Source organism: Podarcis melisellensis (genome assembly GCF_964234715.1).
Source record: "Podarcis melisellensis genome assembly, chromosome: 1".
NCBI lineage: Eukaryota > Metazoa > Chordata > Lepidosauria > Squamata > Lacertidae > Podarcis > Podarcis melisellensis.
Window position 1 is genome coordinate 27,430,777 of NC_138528.1, and position 12,876 is coordinate 27,443,652.

Genomic DNA, 12,876 nt, shown 5'->3' on the forward strand with positions numbered 1-12,876 from the left:
AGACAACGCTAGTGGGTTTTAAAGAGGCTTTGTGATAAACCAAGGTATATTGTAAGAAAGAAACTGAGATGGAAGGTTATTATCAAATCGGCAATACTACATAGAAAATGTGTAAAGATATGAAAAATGGATGATTGAAGGAGGTACTGGTGGAAGTTCAAAAACTGTAAATTGGTAAACATGGTTGTCAAAATTATTTGTTAAAGAAAAACTTAATAAAAATTTATATATAAAAAAGTGCTTAAGGCTGTGGTACTAGCCTCTCTTTTCATAGCAGTAGGTGCTATGGAACCCAGCAGGGCTTTCTTCTTTTAGACATGCACTTAAGGTTTACCCCTTGTTAAAAGCACTTGAAATATATATTATCTGCCTAATTAGATAAATGATAATGAATGCTGATAAATGATAATGTGTGCTTGGTGATTCTCAAAAGGTCATTGTTAGTTTCTTCCATTTATTTGCATCTCCCTTTACCCCAATCCTGATTAATCCCTTATCTAGGTATCCACTGAGCAAATGTTAACAAAGTACAGCATGGCGCTATGCAGGTTTGTTCAAAAGTAAGCCTCTGGGGTTGGGTGACTATACCTGAATTTCAGTTTCTCATTTTCCCAACCTTAAGTTCAGTTCTTCAGAATTTCCACGTCCGTTTCTGATTCATTTAAAGTCCTCAGGAAAAAATATTCAGCATTTTAGTGCAAATTTTTGCCTAACGTAATAGACACATTTTTGCAAACCAATTTCCCCCTAATACCACACACTTTTGTGTGTTATTCTAATAGATAAAAGCATTTTTATGTACACTTTATTATGCATATTTTTGTATACACTGCTTGGCTGGAGAACACACTTGTGAACACACGGATAAGTACAAAATTCAAGGGATGGGTGTGTTTCACCCTTTGCTTGGGGAAGTACAAATGATGTGGTTCACCTTTAAATGCTAGCTGAATTGAATGTCTCTCCCATCCCTACAATCCCCACTGTCTTCAATGAAACCTATTCTCTGGTAAGTCTTTTAGGACTGCAACTTGAGGTCCACATGTTCAACACGTATGCCATCCTTTACTGAATTACACAGCGTAGTAAAGGTGAGAGGCACAATGGCTGGCATTTGTTTGTCTATTTCAAAGCACTTGTGGGGGCTGCCTGTCTGGGGGGAGGCAGAGTGTACATTGGCTTTGTTTCATAGACCAGCAGGGAATGCAAGCCAGTGCCATTAGAGCAGCTGCTGTCAATTTTTTAAAGTGTTAATGTAAATGGAAAATGTTTTTGTTAAACGGTCGGGTCACAGTAACATATCCTATAATGAATGTCTCTCAGGAATTAACTATCCCCAGCTGGTAATTCATACAGCTCATGTATACTCTGTACCATTTTTACAGCATGTTCGGTCTTTGCTAAGTGGTTCACAGCCTTTATTGTATTCAACCCCAAAGCAATTCCATGAGATGAGTTACTGTTGGTCCCATTTTATAGATGGGGAACTGAAGCTGGCAGATGGTGACCTGCCAAAGGACAGAGAATGGGGGACAAACTAACCATTATGTGCAAAGCTGTGAAACAAAGTCTGGTATCTTATTTTATTGTTTGAAAGAAAAATGAAAAGCAGATCTCCCTGCTCATTGCTGAGAGTGGTGGTGGGGGATTTTGAGCCGAACAGTGCTTGGTACAGAAAGGGTTAAGCTTCACTGCCTTCCTACTGCTACATTCAAAAGAGCACCCTCCTCAGGCTGCTATTCTATATAAAAATGCAGGTCCTCATTACACACATTGAATACAGGGATGTGGGTGGCGCTGTGGTCTAAACCACTGAGCCTCTTGGGCTTGCTGATCGGAAGGTCAGCTGTTTGAATCCCCGCAATGGGGTGAGCTCCCCTTGCTCTATTCCAGCTCCTGCCAACCTAGCTGTTCAAAAGCATGCCAGTGCAAGTTCTTCTTCTTCTTCTTCTTCTTCTTCTTCTTCTTCTTCTTCTTCTTCTTCTTCTTCTTCTTCTTCTTCTCGTCTTCTTCTTCGGCGATCACATGTAGCCGAGTAAGATTGTCTTCCATAAACATGGTTTTAACAGTGAGTCCGTAAGTGACTGTGGAGGCCAATTCTGGATCCACACGTCCTTCCACAGTGGAGACATTGGTTTCCGGACGGGAGTTGATCACGGTGTGGATTTGCCAAGTGTGCCTTCCTCTTAGCACGTTTCTCCTTTGCATCCTGAGTTTGAATGCCTTCAAAGCCCATAACACGTTCGGTAAGGCTATTCTCCAACTGGAGCACTCATAGGCCAGTGTCTCCCAGTTGTCAGTTGGAAAAAACTACATTTTTTAAGATTTGCCTTGAGACAGTCTTTAAACCTCTTTTGTTGACCACCAGCATTACACTTTCCATTTTCAAGTCCAGTGCAAGTAGATAAATAGGCACCGCTGTGGTGGAAAGGTAAACAGTGTTTCTGTGTGCTTTGGTTTCCGTCATGGTGTTCCATTGTGGAAGCTGTTTAGTCATGCTGGCCACGTGACCCGGAAAGCTGTCTGTGGACAAATGACGGCTCCCTCGGCCTGAAAAGCAAGATGAGCACCGCACTCTATAGTTGCCTTTGACTAGACTTAACCATCCAGGGGTCCTTTACCTTTACCTTTTACAGGGCAGGTTTGTAACTGGGGGAGAGACCAACCCTAGAGATTTGCTATCAGCCATTTTAGACAATTCAGAGCTAAAGGAACAGATGGTCTGACTCAGTTTAAGGTCAGCTTCCTGTTGTGCTTGGCCACTGTTAAGAGTCCATTTTCTCAAGAAAAAAACCTTTTGAAATCAGATCTTTTCTAGGAAGGGTGATTTCAGTTCACAGTTGAAGCAAGCACCTTCTACAACATGAGCCATCAGCCATTATTTTTCATGAGCAAATAATCCACCTGCCAATTCAGGCCACTCAAGTTAATCAATATAAAAATGTATAATAGATCAGAGGTATATCTTACACTTATTAACAGATAAATGAGTTGAGGCAGCTTAATGCGCACCAGCCATGAAGGTGTGGCTTAACAACATCCTATAAATGCCAGCAGGTATATAAATATTATAAATAAATAACTATAAACACAATCATAATAAATACTTCAATCGGTGTCCAGCTTTTTCATTTAATTAAAACATTTTCCTTATTTTCTTCAATATACTGTTTTTGTTTCTTAACAAATACATGCAATCAATGAGAACAGAATATATGTCATAGTCAGTTTCAAGGACTAAATTCCCCTTAATGCTAACTGACGCTGCACGGGAATTAAGGCTACATCCTTCAGACCATCTTACATGAGCCCTATTATATTGGGTAAGATTGATTCTAAAGGAGCATTTTCAGGTTTCCAGCTCATACGTTTTCCTTTATAATTATACAGCTTAACTCTTTGTGTGCATCAGGGTTAGCCTTTAAGCAATTCTAATGGCGGCTCTTTGCAAACAGCTCAGAAAGCAACAGGGGCAGCATTTCCACTAAATTCAATGGGCCTTTTAAAACTTCAAGGCCTCTTTCTTTGGCACAGATGATTTCATATTGGTATGCCACTTCAGAGTGGAACAGTGCAACATAATTATTATTATTAAGTCCGTTGCTACTTTCTCTATTTCGCTCATAAAGTTTAATGAGGCTGAACATTTAGCCCTTCGGTGCCCAAACAATGCAAAAATATCATTCTGCCTTTTTAAAATCTGTTTTTTTAAAAATAAATAAATAAATAAATAAAAATAAACCACTGCAAAGGAGTAATGGTGATGCTGGTGATATTTTATTTCTCTTTGGGCACCGCAAGTGAGTTAACTGCTAAGCAAACTCTGCCGCCGCCACTGAGATGATTCTCAGACTTAAATTTAGACATGTGGTAAAGATGCTTGCTTGCTGAATTGGGGCTATTTGTGTTGACATTACTAAACAGATCCAATTTTGTGGAGTATCTGCACCAATTTTAACTCTCTCTTTTTTGGTATAAAAATAGAGCCCCTTATAGTTGTTGGTTTTTTTTTTTTAAGTATAACTCTAAGGTTTTATTTTGCGTGAGTTAGTGTACTTAACTCCTGAATCATAACCAGGTGCCAAACCATTGAGTCTCATCTTGACTTACACACCTTTGAGCCTCAAAATGTACTGAAATGTTAGACATTTTAAGGCAAACTTTAGGAAGAAGATAAACAGAGAACAATGGGATCTCTGACCAGGTAGGAAAACATCAGCTTTGAACTCAAATTATATGTTGAGTTGGCATCCGTCTGTCTCGGGATGCCAACTCAACATATACGCCTTTGGGGGTGAGGTCAAACTATTGGCTGGTTGCAGCACCTGCTGTGGCTATAGAGACTGATGTGGGAGAGACATGTTTCATTGCAGCTGGGGCAAATGAAGGCATCTGGTTGTGCTGCTGCAGATGAACCATGGCATTTCTTCTCTGCGCTCCTCCCAGTGGTCATTCCTCCTCTGGTCACTGCTACGGATACACAACTTGACTTCCTGTTGCCAGGCACTACGGTCGTCTGCAAGGGACTTCCACATGGCAAGGGTCATGTTGCCAGCCTTCATGTCATGTTTGCAGACATCTCAGGGTTACAGTTAACACCAAAACTGGGCTACCACTAGCTGTATTACTGATGGATTCTCCCCAGACTGGTTAAAGAACCAATAATCCAGACCCCAAAGCTTTTTGTTTGTTTTGTAAGTGAATACAGCATTCATTCTTTCAAATGCTGTGCTTTTTTCCACCATCCTGAGATTGCATTCAGGTGATTTTAGAGAACTTTAGCAAGATGTACAGAGTCTGGGCACTGGGAAATAATGGCTTGCTGCCTAGACAACTTAACAGTAATGCATTCCTATCATTAAACTATGTAACTGGAGTGATATTAATTAGTGAAACCCACATCATAATAATTTCATTTAAGAATATTTGCTACCACAGATTAATGGTGCTTGACATTCTGAGGGCTGTTTTTGACGTTACTTGTTAATGGAGCAGGCAGCTTCTATGATTAAATGAACACTTTCCACTGAAAAAAATATGACAATAATATTTGCTGCCTGTTTAGGATATTTATCTGTAACATAGACTTCTTTACGCATACAAAATCTATGGGTTTTGTGATATCCCTAATGGAAGCCTTTTAAAAATTGTTTATAGATTTTTGTTTGAGATATTTACAATAAAAGACCTCCTGCCTTTCTCATTTATATTTTTGGTGACATGGGAGATTTGGTAATATATACTGTATAGAAAAAAGAAGAATGGTTATAAAGGAACAATAGTGGGAAGAAAAAAAGAAAGAAAAAGAAAAGCAAAACATGGTATAGTTCATGATGGGAGGTACCAGAGGGAGATACCCATCTTTTTAGTCCACCCAGATTTCTAAGAAATTCAGCCAAATGTAATGCAATTTCTCTCACCCCTCTTTCCATGTAAAGTATTTGTTCATAAGAGGGATGCGGGTGGCGCTGTGGGTTAAACCACAGAGCCTAGGACTTGCTGATCAGAAGGTCGGCGGTTGAAATCCCCGTGACGGGGTGAGCTCCTGTTGCTTGGTCCCTGCTCCTGCCAACCTAGTAGTTTGAAAGCACGTCAAAGTGCAAGTAGATAAATAGGTATTGCTCCGGCGGGAAGGTAAACGGTGTTTCCGTGCGCTGCTCTGGTTCGCCAGAAGCGGCTTAGTCATGCTGGCCACATGACCCGGAAGCTGTACGCTGGCTCCCTCGGCCAATAAAGTGAGATGAGTGCCACAACCCCAGAGTCGGTCACGACTGGACCTTATGGTCAGGGGTCCCTTCACCTTTACTTATTTCTTCATAAGCTGTGAGGCCTAAGAGGTTTTTCACCCATTGGTCATCATGAGGAATCTAGAGGCTTTTCTATTTTTGCAGTTGCAGTATGATACATTTGCTCAGTCTCCCTCAACATGATGCCTTCTAGATGTTTGGACTCCAACTCCCATCATCCATATTCAGCATTGCCAATGGCCATGGGAATCCAACAGCATCTGGAGGACACCTGATTGGGGAAATCTGTGTTTGACTAGGAGGGTGCTCTGTGAACCCAGGCTCTCTACTGGGTAGACATGTCCCATTTTAAAATTAGGTGTTTTATAGCAGCACGGAGAAATGGAATATGATAGGATTGGTTTAAGATCATATTAATTCTTCTTGTTAATTCTTCTTTCCAGAAATATGCAATGGCAACATAGTCCCAAAAGAGGTGGGAGAAATTAGCCTGTAGTGCTCTGATTCTCCAGCAGTTAGCATTGGTTCAGATGCCTAAGTGGAAGGTCTAGTGTACTCCTTGGAGTATTTCTTGTTGGAAGAGCCTCAAATGAAGATCTAAGATGAAGGTGCCACAATCACAGTAAGCATAGAATCATAGACTTGGGAGGGACCACAAGAATTATCTAGTCCAACCCCCTACAATGCAGAAAACTTGTGACATGATGGTTTAATTTTGACTTAAGCTCCTTATTCCACACACACACACACACACACACACACACACACACACACACACACGGAATGATGGTCAGCCTCCTAGAAGGACCAACTGCTGGTGCAATTCCTATTGCAAGTGGTTGTCTATGCAGTCACCCATCCCACCTACCATCCATACCAGAGGTGAAGATTTCTTTTTATGCTGCCCTGGTTCACACACTGATGGGAGGATAATAGTGCTTCATACTATGGCTTTTAATTTTTATTATTATTGTGTAATCGTCCCCCCTTCTCTATGCAATTTCTTCTTCTTTCCTCATGTTTTCTCATAAAAGTGTGCAGAAAGAGAAAATGATGGTAAGACAATTGGCCAGGCATGCCTTTCCACCAGGGCACAACAATTGAAAACCAAAGGAATGTACGCAAACAGCTCTGCACATGACAAAACATGCCTTGACATGTACCACTTCAAGCTGCAAGAGGAGAAAATGCACAGTCAAATTCCCAGCAATAAAGGGTGGGGGGAAATCCCTACTCATAGCAAACTAGGTTATCAGGAAGAAGGCTACAGTTGTGCACTTGACTTCTTTCTGACTTTCCAAGTTTTCAATGTATGTGCAGGGAGGTCTGCTGGTTTGATTTTAATAGATGGGAGAACATTCACTACCTGCAGTCCCAAGTAGTAATGGCCAGGAATATTTTATGCTCTCTGCCTCAAGAAAGGTGTTTTGTTTTTTAGTCTAGGGCTCTCTCAAGGATTCTGTGCTGTTGGTCTCAAGCCTGCGTTTGTGGCCAGACAGAAGCAGCATACCCTCCAACATTTCTCTGAAAATAGGGACGTTCCAGTCCATAATGATAATTTTACTATTTATACTCCACACATCTTCCTGGGTTGCCCCAGTCACTCTGGACAGCTTCCAACATATTAAAAACAACAACATTAAACATTTTTAGAAACTTCCCTATGGAGCTTTGGAGTCAGATAACTCATACCCTCCAATATTTATTCAGTGAAAATAGGGACATCCTAAGGAAAAGCGGGACATTCCAGGGTCAAATCAGAAACTGGGACGGCTTCTCTAAATCAGGGTTGTCCCTGGAAAATAGGAACACTTGGAAAGTCTGAATCAATTGACAGACCAATTTACAGTGGTACCTCGGGTTACATACGCTTCAGGTTACATACGCTTCAGGTTACAGACTCTGCTAACCCAGAAATATTACCTCAGGTTAAGAACTTTGCTTCAGGATGAGAGCAGAAATCGTGCTCCAGCAGCAGGAGGCCCCATTAGCTAAAGTGGTGCTTCAGGTTAAGAACAGTTTGACCTCCGGAATGAATTAAGTACTTAACCTGAGGTACCACTGTATTGGATGTAAATGTAATAGTGATTTTACTTGGAAGTAACTAATAGTTAAAATAAGAAACTATATCCTAAGGCACTACAACTCCCATCAGCCTCAGCCAGCACATTGCTGAGGCTGATGGGAGTTGTAGTCTAAAAATATGGAGAGCAGCAAGGTTGGGAAGGCTATCTAAAGAAACCGAGGCTGGGTGTCAACTTGTAGCAGAATGGAAGAGGAACCAGGTAAATTGGTAGAATAGACTACAATTTTTTAGTCCTGAAGGTGGAAGCTACCATTTTTAAAGCTCCCAGTAAGAAAACCCTCTGTAAGTAAAAAACCAAGCCTGGGAGAGAGCAAGAGTGTGCTGGCTTTCTATCTGCAGGGGAACAGGGTTTGTGTTTTTTTAATGTAGGGGGATGTCTGAAGTAATGGAATCTGTTCTACTTCCTTGGCCTTCTAGCACCTCCTTCTGTGCAGATGAAGCCAAGGGACTTGGGAGCCTCAACTCTTGGCCTGCTTCTGAGTGCACCACAGAATAGCCTTCCTCGTTCCATTTAAAAATAAAAATAAAAAGTAGCCAGCAACTTCCTTTACCAGAATCAAATAATAATAATTATTCCACTAAAGGGTAGAGGCTTTTCTTTGAGGGAATGTGTAATACTAGCTGGGTAAGGAGATGTAAAGCAAACATGTTGGTCGGACCTCACTAGCAGAAAAGGAAAACAAACGTTCTTGAGGGTTTGCTCATTTTGATTATTGATAGGAAGTGTCAAGCAGAAGCTCTCAACAAGCTGCTCATATTGTCTATACAATTATTTTACTTTGCCTGAAGGGCAGCTCATTTATTCATCCATTGTGTGTGTGTGTGTGTACGCACACACGCACACACGTTTTTGTTATCTGGCAAGAGACTTGTTCAACTTTAAACATTTAAACATGTTCGAGGAAAAGAAAAGGTACACAGTGAAGTAAGAATGTTTCTTCAAGGTCATGCTTGCTCACATTTAGGGCCTAACTAGATGTAGAATAAGGTGTGCAGGAAGCTAGCATATGCCAAGACGGATCTCCATCTAGCTCAGTACTGTCAACATGGATTGGCAGTGTCTCTCCAAGGTTTCAGGCATATCCTGAAGATGCCAAGGACTGAACCCAGAATTTCTTTTTTATTACAACAGGCTAATATGGCTACTCTTCTTGAAAGCAGGTGAAGTAATTCATTTCAGATTTTAACATGTATGCACGCATACGTACTGTCAGGGAACTGACATCGGAGCCAGAAGTGGAGGCAGGGCTCCCAAGCAATGCCGAAGAAGGGCAAAGCAGGGAGAGAGGGAACTCATCGGCTGGGGAAGGAAATCAGCGTAACACCAGGGATAAAGGGGGGCGGATGGGGGAATCGGAGAGGGGGCTCCAGGACTCTTCGCCGGAGACCAGCGGGGAGAGCACAGGTCCTCCGCTACCCACACCCTCCCTGCGCAGAAGACTGGCGTCAAAGAACTTCTTTGCTGGAAGAAGTTCAAGAAACGCCCACTGACGGATTCTGCTAGCGACTGAACAGCCACAAAGTGAAGGGCTGTCCAGCCAGGAAGGTTTAACCAGGCTACCTAGCCAGGAGTGGCGGCAACTTATGCACGAGCAACCCCATATAACCATTACACGTACATACACAAGGCAGGATTATATGTGTTGTTCTAAGACAGGGGTCTGCAACCTTTAAGACAAAAAGAGCCACTTGGACCCGTTTCCGAAGAAAAAAAAACTGGGAGCCGCAAAACCATTGCGACATTGGAGCCACGATCTGACAGCAGGCGGGAAGGTGACGTCGGGACGGTGTGTGACTAACGCACACACCGCCCCCATGCGACGTCACAGCCAGTACAGCACCCGCCACAGTGGGGAGTGTCGGGGCGCACAATGCGCCTCCTCCCCTTGCTAGTATCCGCCCCGGAGCCGCGGCAAAGGTGTAAAAGAGCCACATGCGGCTCTGGAGCCGCGGGTTGCAGACCCCTGTTCTAAGACATCTGGGGTGTGTGCGTGGAGGCTTCTTTTATCCAAGCCATACAACTAGGAAAAATGTTTAAAAACAAAAAAGGAGTGTTTTTTAAGCAACATATTTCCCATTCTAGTTCTTTTGAAATTGTATAGAAAGGTGGGGAGGGTGGAAAGAGAAAGGAGGAAAGAAACAGGAACAAATGGGAATGGAAGAATTGTGGGCTTCTCATTCTGCAAGCGGCCCCACAGCCACAGATTGCCCATCTATACTATATAGAAAACATAACCATATATATTTCAATAGGCAACATACTTTGCCGCACAAAAAAGCCTCATCTGAATGCCTGAGGGCTTTGGTAATCGAATTGAGAAGTAGGTAATATTGACAAGAGGGTTGCCTTCCATTGTGATAGTTGTTGGGAGCTCGGCTACCTATCGTCTCTGAGCTACCATACTCAACCTGTTCTAGAATGTAGCCAATGCTAGTCCTACTCATAGTAGACCTATTAAATATAATGGCCATGGCTAAATTAAGTCTTTTAATTTCAGTGGCTCTACTCTTGAGCATATCTTATTTGGATACAATTCAGCGTCACAAATATTAACACTCGGAGCTCTTCAGCTTCTATGGAATATGATTGTCTTAAATGAAGGCTGCAAGAGGCCAACAGGACACATGAGGGATAATATATTCAGCCCTCTTCCCTTCAGCATTTAGAGCACATCCAGCCAATAGGGGTTGCCAGATGAATTTTTAACCACTTCTTTCAACATATACCTTGGATTTTGTTGCATTCTTGATTTTATCTCAGGAATGTTTCCCATCAATAATTATGAACCAACCTTCCTGTTTCTTCTTCTTTCTCTTCAGAGAAACTGCTTTTTTATATTGGGTTGGGCAGGCAAGGTGGTTAGTTTTTGTTCCAAAATCAGGTCTGACTCATCCAGGTATGTTTCATTGCCAGGTTTGTTCACTTGATTACTTCCCGGGAGAAACGTGGTTCTTTTGCACGTATCGCTGAGGATCATCACTGAGAGCAATGCAGGGAGCTTTGCAGCCTCTCATCTGCCACTAACACTTGCAGGTTAGTTTCTTTTGCTTTCTCAATGGGAGAACGTAGCAATCGTGGAAAGAGCTAGCACAACAGATTCATAAAAGCCACTGAAGACGGACAGCAACAGTTATGAGCATGGTGCTGATAATACACCATATAACACCTGTTCTGAAAGATCTACATTGGCTCCCAGTACGTTTCCAAGCACAATTCAAAGTGTTGGTGCTGACCTTTAAAGCCCTACATGGCCTCAACCCAGTATACCTGAAGAAGCGTCTCCACCCCCATTGTTCAGCCTGGACACTGAGGTCCAGCTCTGAGGTCCTTCTGGTGGTTCCCTCACTGCAAGAAGTGAGGTTACAGGGAACCAGACAGAGGGCCTTCTCAGTAGTGGCACCCGCCCTGTGGAACACCTTCCCATCAGATGTCAAGGAAATAAACAACTATCTGATTTTTAGAACACATCTGAAGGCAGCCCTGTTTGGGGAAGTTTTTAATGTTTGAAGTTTTATTGTATTTTTAATATTTTGTTGGGAGCTGCCCAGAGTGGCTGGGGAAACCAAGCCAGATGGGCGGGGTATGTATAAATAAATAAATAAATAAATAAATATTATGCTAAGGTTGCAGGTGCGATCCCCATATGGGACAGCTGCATATTCCTGCATTGCAGGGGGTTGGACTAGATGGTCCTCAGTGTCCTTTCCAAATCTATGATTCAATGAAGGTAGGATAGCACTTAAGTACAATTGTTCTTCATATGCGCCACCCTTTCTTGTAGAATAATGTGGCTTATCTGAAAAAGTGGCAGCGTACAGTTTTGCAGCTAAGATTCTCCAGAATAAGATGTCACCTGAAAAAGCATCTCAACCCCACCCCTTTCCCCTTGTTCCTTCTGTACAGAGCTTTCATCAGTTGCTGTGGAACAACAGCAGGAGAGGGCTGCTGTGCTCCTATCTTCCCTGTGGGTTCCCCCAAGGCAACTGGTTGGTCACTGTGGGAAAAAGAAGGTTGGACTAGATGGGCCTTTGGTCTGATCCAGCAGGACTCCTCTTCTTCTGTTTTTCTAGGCTTGTTCTTTTGGCTGAATGAGCACTAGTGCTAGAGGCTGCTTTTTCTAGCCCTGTGCCAAACACATATTTGGCAAGATGCTGCAAATCTCAAACCAGAGACTCTGGTGAAATCTACACACATGTTAAAAAAACGTTGTTCAAAATGCTTTTAAAAAAACCATTTTGAAAAATTCATTGAATTTGCTATAGCTCACAATTGTATATTGCACTTTACAACACATTCAGAACGTTTTATTTGCAGCTGTATAGCTGAGTCCCCTGGCAGAGGGATGTAGGTGCCTTACTCTTTGCACAGGTGGTCTGACAGAAAGAGAGGAGGATCTGCTGGTCTTTCTCTTCTGTGCTTCAGTTCCACTACTGTAGGTGGTCAAAGGGTGGTATTGCGGCTGCCTGCTTTGCTGGAGCTGTGCGAGAGAAAGAGCCCATTGGTTCCACTTGATGCTATAAAGTCTCTGGCTGTAGCCTGGTTCCTCATTCTAAGTATTGCTCATGTCCTGAGTAGCCTTCAGATTGCCTTTCTGCAGCAATTGCTCCTATCTTGGCTACCAGCTTGCTTTCGTCAGGCAGGCAGCCCCTGACAGTTGTTTTCCCAACTCTAAATATGAGATGGTTGGGACTGGGATTCTAGGAAGATGCCTTATATCTGGCCAGTCTATCTGCAAATCCTCAGGCCAGAATTATCTACTCCAGGGATGAGAAACCTATGGGCCTCCGGCTGTTGCTGAAGTACAGCTCCCATTGTCCCAGGCTATTGGTAGTTTGGGGTGATGAAAGTTGTAGTTCAAAAACCTCTGGAGGACCACAAGTTCCTGATCACTGGCTTCCTCTGGCTCTCCAGGATCTTGGACTGGTATTCACCATCACCCATTAACTCATCCCTTTTAGCTGCAGATGCCAGGGACTGAGCCTGGGACCTTCTGCATGCAGCACATGTGTCATTGAACTACAGTCCTTCTAAACAGAGACGGC

At 42.7% G+C, this 12,876-nt stretch overlaps 1 long non-coding RNA gene across 2 annotated transcripts in view; it reads left to right on the plus strand.

Moving 5' to 3' along the window:
* LOC309373234 overlaps nucleotides 1-12,094 on the plus strand; it is a 29,943-nt gene extending 17,849 nt beyond the window's left edge. Inside the window, exons 1-3 of one of the 2 annotated variants that reach the window (XR_014169884.1) lie at nucleotides 7,962-8,032; nucleotides 10,748-10,867; nucleotides 11,738-12,094. This is a non-coding gene — a long non-coding RNA (uncharacterized lncRNA). Of the gene's footprint in view, nucleotides 1-7,961; nucleotides 8,033-10,747; nucleotides 10,868-11,737 lie in introns of those variants that run through there. The other variant, XR_014169883.1, reaches the window with a different exon arrangement.
* The last annotated feature ends 782 nt before the right edge of the window (nucleotides 12,095-12,876 follow it).